At 47.5% G+C, this 21,771-nt stretch overlaps 1 protein-coding gene across 13 annotated transcripts in view; it reads left to right on the forward strand.

The window, feature by feature from the left end:
* The window catches only part of ADCK1 (aarF domain containing kinase 1), a 139,552-nt gene that overhangs the window by 51,735 nt on the left and 66,046 nt on the right, over nt 1-21,771 (forward strand). The gene's annotated exons all lie outside the window — the stretch shown is intronic.

Consider the following 21,771-nt stretch of genomic DNA (forward strand, 5'->3'; position numbering starts at 1 on the left):
TCATAGGCACTTTTGGATGCATACCCATGTTGCAAATGATTGTGCTACACCAGGTCTCCAGACATCTGTAGGCTTGTACCATTAAGCACAGCAGTGTCATTTACTTCTGTGCTGTGATATGAGCTCAACTTGGTTTGGGATCCTATTGACACCAGTGTATGGGTGGCTCTTACTGGGGGGCTATGTAAAGAACACAAGTACACAGTTGTAAGCATCATAGCAACCAAATGTCTTGACGCCTCATTCTCTTTTGAGGGGACTTGACTTATGGCAGAAAACTGTTTCAAAACGTGTAGGCAGCACCCTGGTGCCTCTGCCTGTACCTGTAGGAGACGTACCCTAAAAAGAGCTTGACTTTCTCTTCTGCTTCCTCGCCCCAAAAGGAAAAAAAAAACCCGAAACAAACCCAAGATGTTTGTATTGTCACGATGATGTTGAGCCACATTCTGCTCTCACTTGAGGCCTGTTTCTGCAAGGTGCCAAGTGCCTTGGGAGATGAAAGGCACCCAGCAGCTTGCAGAACTGGGCCCTTGTCTGTTCCCCATGACCTCGACAGATTGCACTGACGGGTGTGCAGAAAGCACTGCAGATATTTATCAGCAGTTGCGTTCTCTGGGTTAAGAACAGTCCCTTGGGTTTTAAAGCTAAACAGATATAAACATCTCACTTGCTTTTATTTTTTTTCCCTTTGGGTTGGCACAGAATGTGGAAGATGGCTTGGTCAGATTTACTTGTGTCTTCCTAGTCTGCTCCCCTTCTAAGTTCTCATGTACCAGCTCAAGACTTTGGTTGCGGGTTTCTCAGGCTGCAGGGGAAGATTTTTATTGTCATAACAAAATATTTTTTTGTTGTCTCAACACAAACTGGTTTCTGTAGGCGAGAGAATTAATGTTCTTCAGGGCACGTTATTTATAGCAAATCGATACAATTCTTAATGAAATAAATATACAGCAAAGATGATTTTAATTGTACAGTCAAGGACATTAGAAACAGAAAAGCCTTATGAGATGATACTGGCCCATGTAGAGTGGTCCCTTTTCGTACATTTACAAGTGTTTTGCTTAGCTTTGTTTTGTGAGTATAGATTTCATAGACATTAGGGCTGGAAGGGACCTCGGAAGATCATCGAGTCCAGCCCCCCGCCCAAAGGGCAGGACGTCAGCTGGGGTCATAGGATCCCAGCAAGATAAGCATCCAGTTTCATCTTGAAGGTGTTCAATGAAGGCGCTTGAACAACCTCCGGTGGCAGGCTGTTCCAGACCTTGGGGGCTCGGACAGTAAAGAAATTCTTCCTTATGTCCAGCCTGAAACGATCTTGTAGTAGTTTGTGACCATTCGTCCTCGTCATCCCTTGGGGCGCTCTGGTGAACAAACGTTCCCCTAGATACTGGTGATCACCCCTGATAAACTTGTAGGTGGCCATCAGATCACCCCTGAGCCTGCACTTTTCCAGGCTAAAGAGCCCCAGGGCTCTCAGCCTGTCATCGTAGGGTCTGCTTCCCTGACCTCTGATCATGCGCGTGGCTCTTCTCTGGACTCTCTCAAGCTTCTCCACATCCTTTTTGAATTGTGGAGCCCAAAACTGGACGCAGTACTCCAGCTGCGGCCTCACTAAGGCCGAGTACAGGGGGAGAATGACGTCCCGGGATTTGCTTGAGAAGCATCTATGGATGCAAGCCAGCGTTTTGGTCGCTTTACTAGCCGCAGCATCGCATTGCAGGCTTATGTTCATCATGTGGTCAATGATGACCCCCAAGTCTCTTTCTTCCATAGTGCTAACCAACATAGCACTGCCTAGCCTATAAGGATGCTGCGGGTTTTTTTTCCCAAGGTGGAGAACCTTGCATTTATCGGCGTTGAACACCATCAGATTCTCATCCGCCCACTTGCTGAGCCTGTCCAGGTCAGCCTGGATCATCCGCCTGTCTTCTGGTGTGGATGCTTTGCCCCAAAGTTTGGTGTCATCGGCGAACTTGGCCAGTCCGCTTCTGACTCCAGTGTCCACATCATTAATGAAGATGTTGAACAGTATGGGTCCAAGGACAGAGCCCTGGGGGACCCCACTGGTCACAGGACACCACGATGAGTGACTTCCATCAATTACTACCCTCTGGGTCCGACCCCAGAGCCAATTTTCCAGCCAGTGGATCGTGGGGGACCCAAGGCGACAATTGGCCAGTTTCTCCAAGAGACGATCATGGGACACCAGATTGAAGGCTTTTTTGAAGTCAAGATATATGACATCAATCTCATCTCCCTTGTCCAGGTGATAGGTCACCTGGTCGTAGAAGGAAATGAGATTGGTCAAGCAAGACCTACCCGCAACAAACCCGTGCTGGCTATCCCTTAAGATGTTGGCGTCGGCCAGTCCATTAAGGATGGCCTCCTTAATAAACTTTTCTAAGATCTTCCCCGGGATAGAAGTCAGGCTGATGGGCCTATAGTTAGCCGGATCCACTTTCCTCTCTTTCTTGAAGATAGGCACCATGTTGGCCTTCTTCCAGTCTTCGGGCACTACACCAGAGCGCCAAGAGTTTTCAAAGATCCGCGCTAGAGGCTGGGCTATGTTGCTCGCCAGCTCCTTGAGTACCCTGGGGTGAAGATTGTCAGGGCCGGCTGACTTGAAGGTATCCAGCTTCTCAAGATGTTCCTTCACAAAGTCAGCATTAATGGAGGGCAGGGGATCACCCTCACCCGGACTTCCCGGCCCTGTAGCAGGCACGGGCGTCCCATGGGGCTGATGAAAGACTGACGCAAAGTACCTATTTAATAGGTTGGCTTTTTCCTGGGCGTCAGTTGCCCCATCTGGTTCAGCAGGGGTCCAACGTTGCCCCTGCTTTTCCTCCGGCTCCCCACATATCTGAAAAAGGACTTTTTATTGTCCTTGATGCTCAAAGCTAGCTGGAGTTCAGTTGCAGCCTTGGCTTTCCTGGTCTGCTCCCTACAGGACCGGACCAGTGCAGAATAATCCTCCTTGGAGGTGACTCCCATCCTCCATCCTTTGTAGGCCTTTCTTTTTAGCCTCAGGAGGTCTGCTAGGTCCCTGGAGAGCCAGGGGGGCTGCTGTGCCCTCTTGCTGCCTTTCCTCCGAGATGGAATAGACTTAGTTTGTGCATTGAGGATCGCTCCCTTGAGGAGCAACCACTCTTCTTGAACTCCCCTCTCCCTGCGGTCACAGTCCCTTAGGGCCTCACTGACAAGCCTCCTGAGCTTGTCAAAGTCGGCTTTCCTGAAGTCAAGGACTTGCGTGTTGCTGACTGACTTGCCAGCTTTTCGGCGGATGGTGAAGGTGATCAGCTCGTGGTCGCTGTCACCCAGCTTCCCATCGATCGCTAGGTCGCTGACTAGGTCCTCCCCAGTAGCCAGCACCAGGTCGAGCAGCGCTTTGCCTCTCGTTGGCCCATAGACTTCTTGAGTCAGGTAGAGGTCATCCACGCACGAGAGGAAGCTCTGCGACCGCTCAGATTTTGCTGAGCGATCCTCCCACGAGATGTCCAGGTAATTGAAGTCACCCATGACAACCATGGTCCTGGAGCAAGCTGCCTCAGCCAGTTCCTGGGCAAACTCCTGGTCTAGCTCAGGACTTTGGGTGGGAGGTCTGTAATAGACTCCCACCATTGTGTCCCCTGTGCCGTGTTCCCCACCGATTTTAACCCAGAGGGTCTCCACCCGTCCACCCTGGTCGCCAATATCGGCTTGCAGGGACGCGTAGCTTTCCTTAACATAGAGAGCTACACCCCCGCCCCTTTTCTCTACACGATCCCTCCTGTACAGGGTATAGCCATCTATCCCCGTGGTCCAGTCATGGGTGGAGTCCCACCAGGTCTCCGTGATCCCTATGACATCGTAATTGTTTGCACTGAGCAGGAGGATGAGCTCCTCCTGCTTATTCCCCAAGCTCCTGGCATTAGTGTACAGGCAGGCAAGTGCCCCCTGGGGGGCTCCTTCCTTGCCCACAGATTTTACCAGGGCTGGGGCTGGGGTGGGCTCCCTTGAGTGCCGTGATCCGCTGGCTTTGCAAGGATTGCTCAGCGGGCCAGCAGTGGCGGTAGTCCCCCAGTGGGCTTAGTTTAAAGCCCGGTGGAGCAGGTCAGCCAGTCTGGCTGAGAAGAGCCTCCTCCCTAGGGGAGAGAGGTGGAGACCATCTCTTCCCAGCAGCTCGCTGCTTCTCTCGCCAAAGAGCGGGCTGTGGTCATGAAAGCCAAAGCCTTCCTGACGACACCAGCGCCGCAGTCTTTGGTTGACCACATAGATCCTCCTGTCCCTTCTCAGCCCATAGCCTGAGACTGGGAGGATTGACGAGGACACCACCTGTGCCCCCAGACCTTTAAGCCCTGCTCCCAAATCCCTGTAGCACCTCATGACCTGGCTGGGAGTGCTCCGAGCCGTGTCATTGGTGCCCACATGAATAAGGAGCATGGGATAGTGGTCTGTGGGTTTGAGGAGCTTGGGGATCCTCTCTGCAATGTCCCGGATGCGGGCCCCTGGGAAGCAGCAGACTGGCTGGGCTAGAGAAACTGGACCTTTTCAGCCTCCGCAAGAGAAGGTTGAGAGGCGACCTTGTAGCTGCCTATAAGTTCATCACGGGGGCACAGAAGGGAATTGGTGAGGATTTACTCACCAAGGCGCCCCCGGGGGTTACAAGAAACAATGGCCACAAGCTAGCAGAGAGCAGATTTAGACTGGACATGGGGAAGAACTTCTTCACAGTTCGAGTGGCCAAGGTCTGGAACGGGCTCCCAAGGGAGGTGGTGCTCTCCCCTACCCTGGGGGTCTTCAAGAGGAGGTTAGACGAGTATCTAGCTGGGGTCATCTAGACCCAGCACTCTTTCCTGCTTATGCAGGGGGTCGGACTTGATGATCTATTGAGGTCCCTTCCGACCCTAACATCTATGAATCTATAAGGGGTCGGGGTGGCAGATTGGCCCCTCCGTCCCCCTCAGGAGGGAGTCTCCCACAACAAACACCTTACGTTTTGTCTTGGGGAGAGCAGGGGCGGGAGCTGCAGTTGGGCCCATGTTGCCTGTGGGGGCCGGCAACTCAGCAGGCTCTGCTGGAGCAGCAAGAGGTGCATACCTGTTGCTCAGTTGTGGCGGGGGAGGGGCCTTGGTGCCGCGGGCCTTAGGGCCCTTGACCACCTTGGTCCATGCCCCTGGCTGGACACAGCAGGAGGTCCCAGAGTCCTCCTCTGGCCTGGAGGGAGACTGTGATCTACCCTCTGCCTCCCGGGGGAGAAGGGCCTGGCAGTAGGAGTCTATCTCCTGCTCGCAGTCCCTGATGGCACGCAGTCTGTGGACTGTGGCCTGGAGCTCCTCCAGCTGGCGTGCCAGAGACCCCAAAAGGGAGCAGACCCCACAAGGGGAGGTCACCATGCTCCCAGGCCCCAGAGCCTGAAAAAGGGACAGGCAGCCCCCGCAGCCAAGAGCCAGGGGCTCCGTCTGCGTGGAGCCCGGAACCAGGGGCTCCGTCTGGGTGGCTGTCTCTGAGGTGCCAGAGGGGGGGGCCACGGAGCCCGAGGGGACCCTCGGGGTGCGGCGCGTGCCCATCCGTGTCATGCCTCTGATAGGCTGGCTACGGCTGGGACTGTCTACCCTGGGGGGTGCGCAGGCAGGGTCTGGCGCCCTCCCGTGCGAACTCTGCGCTAACTCACGCGCCGGCAGAGAAGCGCTCCTGTTTGTGCAGCCTGTTCGTGCGGCTCCGGTCGCATGGCTCCCTGGGGGGCTGGGCCAAGTAGGGGCCTGGGCGGGGCTTGACCCGGCCTGGCTCCACTCAGCTGCCGCCTCCCACACACACACTGAGGCGTGGGATAGGTTATAGGAATGGCAGGCTTCTAGTAAGTAAGGCAGTGGACTGGATGTCAGGATTTCTTTTCTCAGTTCTGTCTTTGGCTTGCTATCTCTGTGCCCTCATGCAAGCTCCTTCTCTCCTCTAAGACCCAGTTTTTGCACCAGTAAGACAGGAATAAGGACTTTTTGCCCAGTGTTTTGAGATCCCCCTAAAAAACATGCTCAAGAAGCCCTAAGTATTTTTATTGCTGAATGTTTTAAGCAGTAGGACTTCTGTTGCTTTACTTGGGAGTTGCTTCTAAAACATGAATGATTTTAGTTGCAAGGGATCTCTTGCTGCTTGGAGGAAAAGGTTCAACCCTTGTTTGCTGTCCTGCAGTTTTAGCTAACAAGGCCTGCTTCTTGTGTCTGCCATACACCAAGTCAGTGTTCACCAAAAGGTTCCTCTTGAACTTGGGCCTGTGGTGACCAAGGACATACTACTTTCTTCCTCCCTATCTCAGCAACTTGTGTGTCTGTATGTATCTCATAATGTTCTGCTAACTTTTAGAGAGAGGAATTTTTACTCCACTCAGCCTTATAGCAGCTAGCATGGCTACAGGCTAGTGAGCTGTATTCTGTTCTGCATTGTCTATTGGCAGCTACTTTGGCAGTTATTAGCTCTGACCTGGAAGATGTTGGGTGCCTTCAGCTGCCATTGAAGATAAGAAAGCATGTTCCAGCATTGTAAGTTACAGGGCTTCTTTGTGGAAGAGATTAATGCTGCCAGTTAGAAAGTGGTCCACAAAGAGTGCAAGAGACCCATTGCTAATGTTAGCTAAAGAGATTCTTTACTTCACATGAGAGAGACCTGTGTTTGCACAAATGACAAACCATAGTTCTAGTCTCAGATCCCTAGGATTGTGTGAGAACTTAGCCAGTACTGTCTGTCTTTTGTAGCAGCAAATTCATTCCATTTGGACCATAAGCGCCTGTCCCAGAATCCTTATTGCTGGGATAATATTAATAGGCAGGAAAGACCCAGGTTGACTCTTGGATCCCAGGTTCAGTGTGGGCTGCAGGAATGTGAACCAGTTTGACCTGGAACCATCATTAGGAGAGAATAAATGCGGACTAGGATAGGGGTGGGCCTGCTGGCCCTGTTTATTACAGCCAGACTCCACACGTTGTTTCCACAGAGGGAATTTTCAGGTCCACTTAGTCCTTACAGCCACGACTCCATCCCTCTCTTGTGCTCAATATGTTGAGGTCTCTAGCCCTTCTCAAGCCTCCAGAGTGGAAGAGTCCATTGCATCTCTTAAGTGTTTAGAAGGGAAACAGCTGTTCCCCTCATTTTGATCCTCCCCCTTAACAGCCCAACAGGTAATGAGTCGCAGCACAGCCACTTCTGTAAGCTAGTTACCCACAATCAAGCTGGCTAATGAAAATGTTTCTAATTAATATGAGGCAGATTAAAACTCATTACAGCAAGGTCATTGGTAATGAAAGGTAATCGGAGCACAAATTACCAAGCCTTGAAGCGAAATGAAGATGGAGCATGAGCTCAGGAATTGGCATTGGCTGTCTATGCACCAAACTGCCAGGCAGAAACAGAATGTGGCAAGGTGGTTGGTGGTTATATATGAGGCCTTTGCTTCAGTTACCATTGAGTACCACTTCCCCCACCACTTGTGGCTCAGCAGCAGGTTTGGTTAATGGAAGAGAGAGAGGTCTGAGATGTGGAGTCGGTCTGCTCAAGTCCAATGCAAACATCCGAATCCAGTGAAGTTTGAAACTAAAGGCATTCTCTAGTGCATGATGTTGATGATTGCCAAGTTGGTGTGAATATGGGTACCAGTGTGGTGGAGTCTACCAGTGGCATGAGTTTCAGTTTGTGTATGGTGGTGTATGTGATTCAGGGCTTTGTTTGCTTGTGTGCATGTGAATTTGGACATCTGTGTGTGCATAAATGTGGTTGTGTGGGTATGCCTGTCTGTGGGTGGGTGGAAAAATCCTTCCTGATCCTCCCCCAAGCAGACTAACAGGCTTCTTGAATATACTTGGTTACTCTTATTGTTGCAAACAGAATAGACAATAAAATGATCCAGCCAAGGCACCTGTTTTTGATCATCTGACTAAGTTTCAGAGGTTGGCCATGTTGCCTGAAGAAACAGATCCTTTTATTTGTCTAAAATTTGCTATTCATTTGGGTGTAATTGTATGACTTCTTGCTCCCATGACTCTTTGTTTCCTACATATTGACAGTTAGAGCATGACTTTTGGTGTTCATAAGCTAACCTGGCCAACTGGCTGCTGTTATCCTCTATCTAGCTAGGTACTTTTGTGGTCAGCAGCACTCTAGTATCCAGGCATTTTACAAACATTTAAGCCTCTCAAAACCCTCGTGAGGTAGGTTAATATTCTTTCCTCCCATAAACAAAGGCCTAGTGAGCTTGGTAAGCCATTTATTCTAGGTTACTGAGCTAATCTATAGCAGAAGCAGGAACAGAAACCAAATTTCTAAGACTTACTCTGGTGTCTCAACAACAAGACCCTCCTTCCTCCTTTAATTCTCCTCCTATGAATCATTTAGATACATGTGAATAGGAAGAGAAGAGCTTCCAGATTGGATCAGCCAGAACTTGGCTTAATGTCTTCTCTGCAGCAGTAGTCAGAACCAAGGAAGCTGTAAAACTCCCATAACAGATAATTATTCAGTATGATGCTGAAAAAGGAAGCCTGTGGGGTGAAGCTGTATTGCTACCCAACGTGTTCACAGGTGGTAAATAGTGGAATGACCTTCAGAGAAGAAAGGTTAGCTGTGAAGTAAGTAGGGGTTACTCTGATGAATAAGCAGTTGTGGACCAAACAGCAGCAGCACCACCAGGATGTGGTGAGGACAGCAGATGGCAACGCTTTCCCTCCTGAAAAGCCACATATATCCTTTGACAGTGCTGTGACATGGTGAGTACAGGTCACTGCTATAATAAGCCTGCCCAGCCCCGAGCTATGGGTCTGCAAGTCCTCAACGGCAGAGCAGGTGGAAGAAGATGTTAGAATCTCAACGGCTGCAAAGGCAGATGAAGGCTGCAGCAGAACAAGATCCACCATAGGTGACGTGTAGAGAGGGCCTGGGAGGGCACGTGCCCCCTCTGACATTGGCTGCTGCCAGCTTCCGCAGGTGGTTGTTGCTTGCCGCTGCCAGCATCACTGCCGGTGTCTGTGGGCAGTCCCCCCTTGTCGCTGCCAACGCTGCCACTGGCATCTGCAGGCAGTCGCTGCTAACACTGCCGCTGGCGTCTGCGGGTGGTTCCTGCTCACCACCGACTACAAATGGTGTCCCCCCAGTTTTGAAAGGTATCAGTTGTTCATGAGATCCACAGTTGTCTTGGTCTCCTTGCCATTGGATCAAAGTCCTGTTTTGTCAAAAGCTGTGGAAGATGATGTGCAGCAGCTTCTCTACAACAAAAGAAATCACTCACAGGCATCTTTCATGCAAGCGCATTCCTCATGCCCTTTGGTGACCAGCTAATAGTGATAGGAGCAGGAGTGTGAGGTCTGGAAGCTCCTAGTCACGAAGCATGAAGACAGCAGTTATAAGAAGGTCATCTAGCACTTGGATAAGACAGGAGTGCAGTTTGGCAGCTGTAACTGAGCAGCCCTCTTCCGGATATGCTCTGCTCGCCCCACATGGGGATGAGGCTAGAAAAACTGCCCTAAACATAGCCTGTCTAATACAGTATTCTGTATTTCTTCTTGACTGGATAATCACTTACATGTAGGATCACCTTTTACTGCAGTCGAAAATACCAGTAAGGACACACCATTATTTTCAGGACCTGGAACATCAGGACCCTCATGGACTACCTTAATAGCGAACACCCAGAGTGCCATGTTGCAGTTGTGGCCTGAGAGCTCAGGTGACACAACATCACTGTAGCTGCACTGAGCAAGACTCAGAGAGCAGGAGATGGGCAGCTCAAAGAATGTGGAGGCGGCTATACCTTCTTCTGGAAGGGTAAACAGGGAGGAGAACATTGACTTCATGGTTTTTCCGTTAAGAATGAACTCATAAACCAACTCAGCGACTTCTCTATTGGAATTAATGAGTGGCTCACTACTCTGTCTTGAACTGGTAGGGAGCCAATATGCCACTGTCATCAGCACGTTTGCCCTGACTCTTGACACCATGGTTGAAACCAAGGAGGAATTCTACACCAAACTTGGCCAATTGCTTTCTGACGTTTTGGAGGGAGACCAACTTATACTTTTTGGTGATTTCAGTGAAAGTGTCAGAAGGGACTCTAACCTCTGGAATGGAGCCATCGGCAAAGGAGTAGGAAAGGTCAGCTCCAGTGGCATCCTCCTTTTGACCAAACGTGCAGAATGTGGACTCACTATCACCATCTCACCATCACCAACTTGTTCTGCCAAAAAAATGGGCACAAGACACCATGGCAATGCCCACGATTTAAGCATTGGCACCTGATTGACTATGTCATCATCCATGCCCAGGATTGCAAAGATGTCTGCATCACCTGAACTCATGATTGCAGGACTGATCACAGACTCATCTGCTTGGTTATGTCACTTAAAGTGGCTCCCAGACAACAGCTGCAGCAGAAGCAATGCTGACAGCAGATCAACATTGAAAGACTTGAACACCCAAGCAAACAAGACCTCCTCCACCAGTGCCTCAATGAAAAACTGGTGAATTCCAATCAATAACAATGGGAGAATGAGGGCACCCCACAAGCTGCTGACAAGGTCACCATCATCAGCACCTATGAAGAGACACTTGAATTCTCTACCAGGAAATATAGTTTGATAAGAACAACCAGAAGATCCAAGAGTTGATCGATCACAGGCACAAGGCCTTTTGTGCTTGGCAAAATGACATGAACTCCAAGCAAAATAATTGAATCTCCCAACAAGCCAGGGCTTACGTAATATGATGGATACGTAAAGGTGGATACGTAATATGAAAAACAAATGGTGAGAAGACAAAGCTAAGGACATTAAACATCTGGCTGACATCCAGTATTAGTGCCACTTTTTCAGTGCCAGCAAAGCCACCTACAGTCTGAGTACTTGGGGACCAACCATCTTAAGACCAGAGGATGGAGGAGACCTGATCAAGGAAAGAGGAGGCTCTTTTGATGTAAGTGTTCTCAATTCCATCCCAAAACACAGTCAGAGATGATCTTGGAATCCTTCCAACCCTTGAGGAGTTGAGGAAAGTCATCATGCAGATGAAGAACAAGGTGTCTGGAGTGGGTGAAATCCCTGTGGAAATCTTCAACCAGGGGGAAGAGGAGCTCACATCACAGCTTCATGCCCTCATCTTAAGGATCTGGAATCATGAGGAAATTCCAGACCGTGATTGTGATAATCTTCTAGAAAAGAGACGTCTGACTGGAAACTACAGAGGGATTGCCATGCTGTCCACCACAGGAAAGATCATTGCAAGAACCCTTCTGAACTGTCTTCTTCCACTTGCTGAAGAGCTCCTCCCAGAATCTCAGTGGGGGTTTAGGTTATCTAGTGGCGCAACTGACATATTCTTCACAGCTTGCTAGCTACAGGAGGAATGCTGGGAACAACATATGCCTCTCTAAATGGCTGCTTTTGACTTCACAAAAGCTTTTTACTTTTGTTTTGGGGGATCCTTCTGAAGTATGGATGCCCACTGAAATTTTTCACCATTCTCTGCCTGCTCCATGACAGTATGTGAGCGGTGGTTCTCAGTAATGGATCTATCACAGATCCCTTTCAGGTTAAAATGGGAGTTAAGCAAGGCTGCATCGTCACTCCAGTACTCTTCTCAGTATTCCTTGCCACGATGCTACATCTGACTACCAACAAGCTTCCAGCTGGAGCAGAGCTAAACTACCGAATGGGTGGTAAGCCATGTAACCTCAGCTGACTCTGAGCCAGAATTAAGACCACCCCAACCTCAATCATTGAGTTCCTGTATGCTGATGATGCTGTAATTTGTGCTCGCTTGGAAGCAGACTTTCAGGCAAACTTTACCAAAGCATACAAGAAAATGGGACTGATGCTTAACATTCAGGAGACTAAGGTCCTCTACCAACAAGCTCCTAATGAACAGGCCCCAGTTCTGGTAGATCAGATCTATGGTAAGACTCTGGAGAATGTTGAGCATTTTCCATACCTTGGAAGCTATCTTCCACAAAAGGCTGACATCAATAAATGAATCCAACATCCCCTCAAATGTGCAGGTGCTACCTTTGGACACCTGAAGAAATGAGTGGTCGAAGATCTTGACATCAGATCTGAAACCAAGCTCATGGTTTATCAAGCAGTCATGATCCTTACCTTGCTGTATGGAGCTGAGGCATGGACAGTGTCCAGGAGGCATCTAAGCTTGTTGGAGAAGTACCATCAATACTGCCTATGGACGGTCCTCTGAATCCAGTGGGAAGACGTGCACCAACATTAGCATCCTACTGGAAACAAACACCATGAGTATTGAGGTGATGATCATCCAACATCAATTCTGTTGGGCTAGCCATGTCAGCCAGATGTCCAACTCCAGACTCCTGAAGCAAGTCTTATTCTCCTAGCTCAGTTAAGGTGTACACTCAAGAGGAGGGCTGAGAAAGCACTTCAGAGACATCTTCAGCACATCTTTAAAAAAAATGCAACATTGATGTCAGTTCATGGGAGACTATCACCTAGGACCTCCCCAAATAGAGGGAGAATCTGCTGCGGGGAACTCAATACTTTGAAACCTCACAACAACAACAGGAGATGGAAAAGTGGGAGTGGAAGAACAAAGCCCATCACCACCCAGCCCCCACAGAAACATACGTCCAAGCTGCAGTAGAGTCTGTCAATCCTTAATAGGCCTCATCAACCATCTTCAGACACATAGATAAGACAATCATGGAAGGCAGTCATCCTCATGTATGAGGGATAGCTGAAGAAGATAAGGGTTGTTTTCCCTTGATTCCATATGTTTAGAAGTTGGCTTATGACCAATTGACCTTTATGTATTTTTTTTCTAATTGTGCATTGTACAGATGTTTTTGACTGTGTAGAATGGGGATAATGATACTGACCTTTGTAAAGTGCTTTGGGAACTCTGGATTAAAAGTTTTAGATATAGATATATAGAGATACAAAGGTCAGTATCATCATAAAGGTATATGCATATGAATTGGGTAGTACTGTCCATAAATGTCTAAAGCCTTTCTAAGTCCTTCTAAACTGTTGGCATTTATATCCTGTGGTATTCAGTTCTACCAGTTAATAATGCTTGTGTGTGGGGCAGGGAGAAAGGTAAAGAAAGCTTAGGTAGTGTGCCTTTCTATTTTGCGGACAGTCCCTTTTGTTTGCTATTTTGTGAAAAAGGGAAGCAGAAGTGGCAGATTTACATCCTGTGTACCATTCACTAGGGCTGTGTGAAGCTTCGGGTGCTGATTTGATTTGGAGGAGATTCGGCCCAATTTGGCAGCCAAATCTCCAAATTGAATCAGGAGACCAGTAAAAAGGTCCGAATTGATTCGGGCAGTTCCTGCTCGCCACTGCAGGGAGCTGGACCTGGACTTCGTGCTGGTAAGTGGGGAGGGGAGCTGGACGGAGGGAGGGGACCGGGGCGGAGGGGACCATGGGGGGACCCCCACCAGGTCCCATCCACTGCTTGTTCCCCCAGCCCCCCCGACCCTTGCCTGCTCTCCCAGCCCCATCAGTGGCTGCCCCACCTGGTCCCAGCATCCTGGCACTTAAAAAGCCACACCCTCACCAGCTGCTGCAGTGACCGATGGGGCCTCGGGGGCTCATGGCAGAACCCCCATGGAGCGTGGGTCATTGGGGATTGCCTCTCCACCTGGCAGGAGCTGGTGAGTGTGGGGCTTTAAAAAAAAAAAAAAAAAGTGCTAGGATGTGGTTCCAGACGGGATCACCATTCACAGGGCTGGGAGAGTGGGTGGGGGGATGAGGCCTGTTTGAGTTGGAGATTCGACCTATTTGGTGGAGGCTGAATTTCTGAATTGGATTCAGCTGAATCAATCCAGGACAGTGATTCGAATCACTGAATTGAATCACTGTCCCCTGAATTGGCCAAATCCAAAGCGAATACTAGCTGCTTCGCATAGGCCTACTATTCACTAGTGAATTTAATTCCTTCACGTTCCCTTCTGTATATATCTTCTCTCTCAGCTGGGTAGTCCTAACTTTTTTACATCTCTCTTCTTATACAGAAGTCTTCCCAGGTCTTTAGTCATTTTAGATGCCCTTCTCTGGACTTTTTCTAGTTCTTTTGTACCCTTTTTGAAATAGTGACCAGAATGGACACGTTATTCAAGATGAGGATGTACCATTAGTTTATGCAATGGCATTATGATACTTTTAACATTTCTCTCTCCTTTTCTTAATATAGCTTAACAGCTTGTTTGTTTGACTGCTGCTGTGCATCGAGCAGATGCTTTCATTGAGCTGTCCACAGTGATCCCCATGTCATTCTCCTGAGTGGTTACAGTTAATTTAGAACCCATCAGCATGTCCTAGCAGTACAAATTGTTCCTTCCAACATGCATAACCTTGCACTTGTCTACACTGAACCTGATCTGCCATCATGTTGCTCATTCATTTAGTTTTGTTGTGTTCTTTTGGAATACTTCATATATATATTTTTTTCTAGTATTACATAAGCTCAATATGTATGACATTCAGTCACCTCACTCTTCATAACTTTGCCAGATCACTGATAGATACAGTAAGCCAGGGCTGTCCAACTGGCAGCTTGTAGGTCTCATGGTCTGTGAGGGATTAATTTGTGGTCCCCAGGCTCTCACTTGGTTGTCACTCCCCCAGTTCTTCCAGAGTGAGGTGATGTGGTGTGGCACTGCCCGTGATCTCAGGTGAGTCTGTGGCCAGTGTGCAGACAAGGTGTTCATTTCTGCCTTTTAGAAGATGGACAGCTCCGCATTAAACATCATCCCTAGAATGGGCTCATTTGAGGCACTCTATTGTTGACTTTGACAATATTGTACAGTGAGTGTTTGTTTCTACTCTGTTTTCTATCTCATAAGCTTTGCCTACACTTTCCTCTCCTAATCACATTTCCTGTTGTTGCTACCACTGACTCGGCATCATTGGAGCTGACAACAGAAGTGCTTGTGTAGACAGTGCTCCTGCAGCCGCTGGCACCTGTGCTACCATACTGTCTAACTCTACTTGGAGGAGGTCAAAATGAGACTGTAGGGGGAAAACACTGGTGTCTGAAGAAATCTTAAGTAAAAATCCCTCTTTTTTGCTAGCATCTGAACTGGAAGTTCCAAAGCTGGGAATTTGGGGGGGGGGGGGGGGTGAATAAGCTAATGCAGACAAGGCTATAACCAATTTCTGGTTCAGTCTCTTACAGTTTGCCTTTTGTGCTTCTGGGAATTGTTCATTAAGACTTGGGTACATTTTTTTAAACTGCTGAAGTGACTTGGGAGCCTGAGTCCCTTTGAAAGCCAGTGGTCACTTTGGTGTTTCTGCAAATGTTACTTTCTCTTTCCTGTTGCTGACAGAAAAAAAAAGATTGGTCCTTATGTGCTTCCAATTTAGGAGTCAATAGTGTTTTAAAAAGTAGATGCCACGCACTTGAGGGTTACTGAAGGAAACAGGCTGAGGTATCTAGGATTCTAAGGCAGTCAACAAGGAAAATTGGGTGCCCCTGAAGGGCAATTCAGAGAATCCAGACACCGTGCATGGAGCTGCCTAGATGTAGCCAATAGGAGACACTAAGCATAGGATTGTGTCTGACCTCCCACCCCCACCCTTGAAGCTCAAGTGCCTGAGTGAGGGCTGTGAAGGAGGCTTCTCTGTCTGCTCTGGCTTGAGTGCCGAGCCTTCTTCTTAGTGTAAGTGCTTATCTGACTAGTACAACAGCAGTATTTATGGTGCCCACTTTCTGCTCTAGTGTTTAGAGCACACAGATTTACATGTTGTGCTTCCTGGAGGAATGTACTAACTACAGAACCGTAGAAATGCCTGAGGGGGACTGCCACTGTGCAGAAAGGGGTGCAAGATTCATGGAGCCAGGAACAGATAAAGTGGGAGGGAGCCTGTCTGTAGCCCAGGGATGAGGACATTTCCCTGGGAAGGGTTTTAGTCCCTGCTGCCTGGGCTATTCCTTTTATTTATTTATTTTTATTTAGGTACTGTCTAATTCATGAACAGTCTTAGGAGCAAGGACTAGAACCCACCTCCTCCTGTTCCTCTGGCCATGGTTGGAGGGATGATGACTGACTTGGGGGGTTACAAGAGTCTGTGGCCAGTGTGCAGACTAGGTGTGCATTTCTGCCTTTTAGAAGATGGACAGCTCTGCATTAAACATCATCCCTAGAATGGGCTCATTGTAAGCCCCTGGGGGTTGCAAGAAATAATGGCCACAAGCTAGCAGAGAGCAGATTTAGACTAGACATTAGGAAGAACTTCTTCACAGTTCGAGTGGCCAAGGTCTGGAACGGGCTCCCAAGGGAGGTGGTGCTCTCCCCTACCCTGGGGGTCTTTAAAAGGAGGTTAGATAGGCATCTAGCTGGGGTCATCTAGACCCAGCACTCTTTCCTGCCTATGCAAGGGGTTGGACTTGATGATCTATTGAGGTCCCTTCTGACCCTAGCATCTATGAATCTATGGCTGCTGCCTTGCTCTGTACTGAGCTCTGAGCTGCTGGGTGTGCTCAGTGTTCACTGAGCACATCTAGATTAGGCCCCTTTAGGTAAGCAGAGTTCAAGTGCTGCTCTGCTTCCATTCTGTATTGCTAGTGTAAGAGTGATATTGTAACTGTGATGGTCCAGAAATTAGGTGAGACAAACGCTTCTTAGGATGATATTGTTTATTGGATCAACTATGTAGTTGGGATAGAGTCTGACATGTTTCGTGTGCAAGGCATTCTTCCTTAGGTCTGACTGCAAGGAACAAAGCACCGCATTTGAGGGGAGGTAGGCACCTAGGTGTCCAGCTGTGGTGCTTCCTAACATATATGGAAGTCTAAGATTTGGTGCCTAGGGATCAATGTACTCCAAAATATAAGGTGTCAGATAAACTTAGGCGCCTAAGGGATTTTGTGGCCAGTGGAGTGCACTATTCTGGACCACCTCTTGTGATTTAGGCACCTAAATTCTTAAGTTCTGTTTTAAGAGCCTAGTTTACTTGTGTGGTTCTGGCCCTTACTACTCCATTCTGCATTGCTGAATTACTACTTTCCCTTTTTCTTTTCCCCAAATCTTTTATAAAAGAGAGATGGAGAAAGACTAGCTCTAGCAGAGAGCGGGAAAGCTGAGACATGCACACTGACATACAGGGAGACAATTGTAATCTGAGATGCTTTCCAGGGGTGACTTAGTTTTTGTAGTTGTTAATACTTATGTTTAGTGGACTGTGATCAGCTTTGTGAGCATTGCAGCACTGAACTCAGAGTAGTGGGGCTGGCACCATTGTCCTTATGCTGTTGAGTTTAGTAACCCTTTGGGAGGCTTTTAATTGTTGCCCTCACAGGGTCATAAATCACCTTCCCCATGAGCTAAATTTTTGCAGGTTGGCTTAGTGAAGGAAAGCAAGATTAAAATAAGGAGTACTTCATTCAGTTTTGAACATAGTGCGGTCTTTGTCCATTCTTATGCCTCATGTGAGTGGGTTCCATCATCTGGGCTTAGCTCCTGTGAGAGTTTCTGTCTTAAACCCTCATGAGTCTTTTCCCTGGTTGGCCATTTCATTTAGCTAGTGGAATGTAGCCGCTGTGGGAAATGATGGCTGCAGAGATAAGAAAGTATCTCAAACTGCTTGGCCAATCCTGTAGAGGTTTTTTGAGTTCCGGCTAGAAACCTTGAACTGAAATGTGTAAGTGAGGCCTGATCTTAAATCCATTGGAGTCCATTCTGAAGCTGTTGTTGACTTCTGTGGTACAAGATTGGATCTGTAATTAGGATGCCAGATATTGTATTTGTGGCAGCCACAGTGCTTAGCTAGTTTGAGATTATGAACACTGACCAGATTTATGCCTGGTAGGAGGGGAATCTTTTGTCTGCTTGCAGATTAAATTGGGCATTATATACTACCTTGGTGTGAAATAGTATTGAGAAGTCCAAAAGGTTTTTCTTAGATTTCTTAGAAATGGGAGGTTAGACATTAGAGGGAATCCTTGCAAAACCTCTAAAATAAATTTATGGTTTCTTTTTAGTACTGGTTAGAGACTATATGTGTCAGAATTAATGATAGTTCCCCTCCTCAAAGCGGGTGCTGACAATGCTACCCAGATTACAGGTAACTTTGCAGGCTGGGTGCTGATAGAAGAAGCAACAACAGGTGTATGGCTTGACCTTTTATTTGCTTGCACTTCAAAACATGAAACAAATAACTATCTCCAAGTACATCTGGCTACCCATGGCAGCACAACATAAGGTCTCCCCAGCCAGTTTAGGCAAGAATCTAAAAGGTGGGAGAATGGTGGGACGCAGATTGGTAGCAGGTCTTCTTGAATTTGCTGAGTTCTCCAAATTTCCCTCTAGCCTTTCCCCCATATTTATTATATGTCTTATTCTAAATAGTCTAATAAATGTTATCTGATTAGGTTTTATTTAACTTTCTTTATTTTACTGAAACTTTTGGAACTGGATGAACCAGTTTTCCTGTGGATGTGAAAGGTGTCAATTAGTTGGGATTTATGTTTCTGTGAAAATTATGTTTCTGGAAGGAAGGATTTTTATCTCTTCCTTTCTTCACCATTGTGGAATATTTCTTGTCCTTATCCTGTTTTTCTCTTTCTCAAAATGTATAGTCTTCCATAAACAAGGCTGCTTTTATTTACATATTTATTTTATTTATTTATTTACAACTTACCTGGAACCTTAACAAAAATGCATCTATTATAGCAAAACAACATCTAATACATTTGCTTTTATCAATTACTTTAAGCTAAAGCTATGATATAGTATGTCTGGATTATGTAATATCTTTTTCAGGCTTTGTGCTTTGTTTAATTTAATCTCATTGCTGGTTTAGTTAGACGTGTTGATGGCTTTCTTTACTTTGTTGACCAAGCTAGTTGTCATGTCTACAAAGGTTCACTGTACAGTCATTCAAAAACAGGTTCTGGGGTCTACTGCTTAGCCATACTTCTCCAGCTTGGCCTAGGCCCCTTTGAAAATGGCCAAGGCTGGCAACAACTGTCTGCTGGCAGCAGTTCCAAACATTTTGGGTACATTGTCAGGGATTGTCCCTGAGATCCAGTAGCACTTCCGTTGCTGCTTGTAGCATAAATGGGCCAAATTATTGTGGGAGGAGGCTACTGTGTCTTAGTTTCTGGTCTCTTGCTCCTGGCATTCTCAGTGTGGCTGTCCTTCTCTGAAAAAGTGGAAGATATCAGCTCTCCCTGTGAGGATTTATGTCCATGAGGTAGCTGGGGTTCACTAAGGGATGTAAAGATTCTGTAGAGCTTGAATTTCCTCTGCTCTTGTGCCAGAGGAGGTCTAGGCTAGTTTTGCTCTCTTCACAGCCATGATACAGGGGGGTGAGGGTTTTCTTTGCATCTGAGCCCTAGTGATCTGCGTCACTAAGGAGCTGGAGAGGGTGTTTTTCCTGATGGAGTGTCTTTGACATCAGCTACAGGTGGTTGTACCTTGGTAAGTCTTCTTGATGGGGTAGAGATTTTGACAGGTAAATGACTTGCAGCCTTGGTTACGTGCTCCCTCACCAACTTGGTGCTAGTGTCCTGTCCTTCTACACAGGCAACTTGGATTTTATTCCCAGCTCTCTTTCACTTTCTGGGCCTGACCAGTGTTTAGTGGGGAATATGACCTTGTAATTCAGTTCCCTAAACCTAGGCCCTCCTATCCAGGCCAGCTTGGTACTTGATATTGTGCAGTACTGTGCAAGAGACCAAGGTTGTTGATGCTTAGCCCTGTGTTTCAGTCCCTGAGTCATCTTGCTTTGTGTTTTGCACTAAGCCATGCAGGAGACAGTGGTTTGACTCTGTGTCCTTGTGTTTAGGTTTACCAGGGCCCCAAGCTGTGTGGAAACAGCTCATCTGTGGCTCCTACTGTGTCTCTGTGAGCTCACAGAGCCCTGGCCTGACATTCTTCTAACACATAAGAGTCTAGAGCTTGAGCACAAAGAACCAGGACTGGAAACACTTCTTTCCCCTCCCCCTGACAAGCATGCTTCACCCAGCCTGCCCTCCATCTCCTCTGGAATACAGACAAGCTCTGGGGAGCTGTAGGCAGTGACTCACCTCCAACCTTCACTGGCTGCTGGACTTTATTTTTTTAATCCTCTGCTGGAGACAGAGTGTCGAGGACAATTATCCAGGCTGCATAAAAGCTGTTTCCCTGTAATGGGCTGTACTCCCTGTACTGTGACAAACTGCCCAGCTGCTCTGGCTCTCTCCCTCTCACTCCCTCTCTTTCATTCCATGTTACTCCCTTTCTAACTCTCTTGCTCTTTCTATTTCATTTCTTCCCTTCATCACTCCCTTTCTTTGACTGTCTGTCTGTCTTCCCCACACACGGGCAGACATGCACAGAAGGACGGGGAAGGGAAGCATCTTGCTCAAGCAGGGGACTGTTTGTCACAACAGAAGTATCAAAAGAAGCTCATAAAATGCAGCAGTCTTACCTGTGTCCTCTGTGGGTCTGGGGGATTCAGGCAGCATTTTGTGCATGTCTGTGGGTGGCTTTGAGTAGGCATTGTGTGTGGGCACCTCGTATTGTTGTTACACATACACATGCAGTGTGTGTACTTGAATGTGTGTTTGTGCTGTGCATCTTTCTGTTTACACATCGATTTTTCTCTAGAATTTCCTATGGTATCTTGGTGCTCTTTTGAATGAGGCTGGCAAAGGAAGCCCATCGTGGACATCCCGAGTCTTCTACTCTTGTCACTGGGCTTAAGGTTCTTCTGTGGAGGTATGGTGAGAAATGCTCTCTCAAAGAGAGAGGTTTTGTAGAGTGCCCTGTAAAATATCCAACTCTGGATTAATCTGCCCTCCTCTAGTATCTTGTTTCACGGCTGAATCCCTTCCACCGAGAGTGATTTGTTCTGGCACCTACGTGCTTCATCTGGCTGTGGTTAGGTGCATTTGCCTAGAGGCCAATTGTAGCTGCATCCAGGCCTTTTGATGGCTCTGAAGATCAGACCAAGGCATTGAACTGGCTAGGAAAGTGACCTGCAGATAAGAGCACAGGGATGACATGCTTACCCACATGTGCTTGTGTGTGCTCTATTTATTTTGAATAATTGTGGGAATGAAGTCCTGTGTAAGCCCATTTTGCCCAAATGCCATCTGCACTTATGTCCCCAGGAGTGTCAGATGATTGTTCTGTGACAAGAGTTCACCTGGAGGGCGTTTAAACTTGTGAACCCCATACAAATATTCTTGAATTGAGCATCCCTCGGTTTCTGGCAAATGCTACAGGATGTGCTCTAATTAGGTTCTCAGGGCTTTTCCAAAATACTATTTGGAAGTTTAGGTCCTAAATTTGAACTGCCCTAGTGAGAGCTTGGACCTAGGTTTCAAACTTGGCTTCTTGAAGAAATCTGTTCTTCATAAGTCCTTCCATACAAATCACTGCCACCCCTGGGTTCTTTCCTGCATCTCATTAACTGACATTGCTGATACATAAACTGTTCCTTGCTTGACATGTGGTGAATTGAATCAAGGACTTGCAGAGTGAAGAGCACAACCTGCTTCAGCTAAAGAGCTGGGGTTCTAGAGCTAATGGTGCCAGCAACTCACATGATCTGTGGGTCAGACTGAGCGTAGCATGCGCTGGGTCTTGATAACATCTGTCGTCTTGTTCTTTCTACCTCTAAGCCTTCCCCAGAGAGAATTGTGTGTGCAGTGTTCACTTTCTGTGAAGTGCCATGAGTTAGAGTGGGGGAACTGCACGTATCAGTTTCTAGTTCCTGGTGTCCGCATCACTAAAACTTGTATGATAGCTGTCATGGGAATGCTTTCTGTTGGTTGACTGAGCAGAGGCCAAAAACTGATGGGACC

This window comes from Alligator mississippiensis, chromosome 2, assembly GCF_030867095.1.
Source record: "Alligator mississippiensis isolate rAllMis1 chromosome 2, rAllMis1, whole genome shotgun sequence".
Classification (NCBI taxonomy): domain Eukaryota; kingdom Metazoa; phylum Chordata; order Crocodylia; family Alligatoridae; genus Alligator; species Alligator mississippiensis.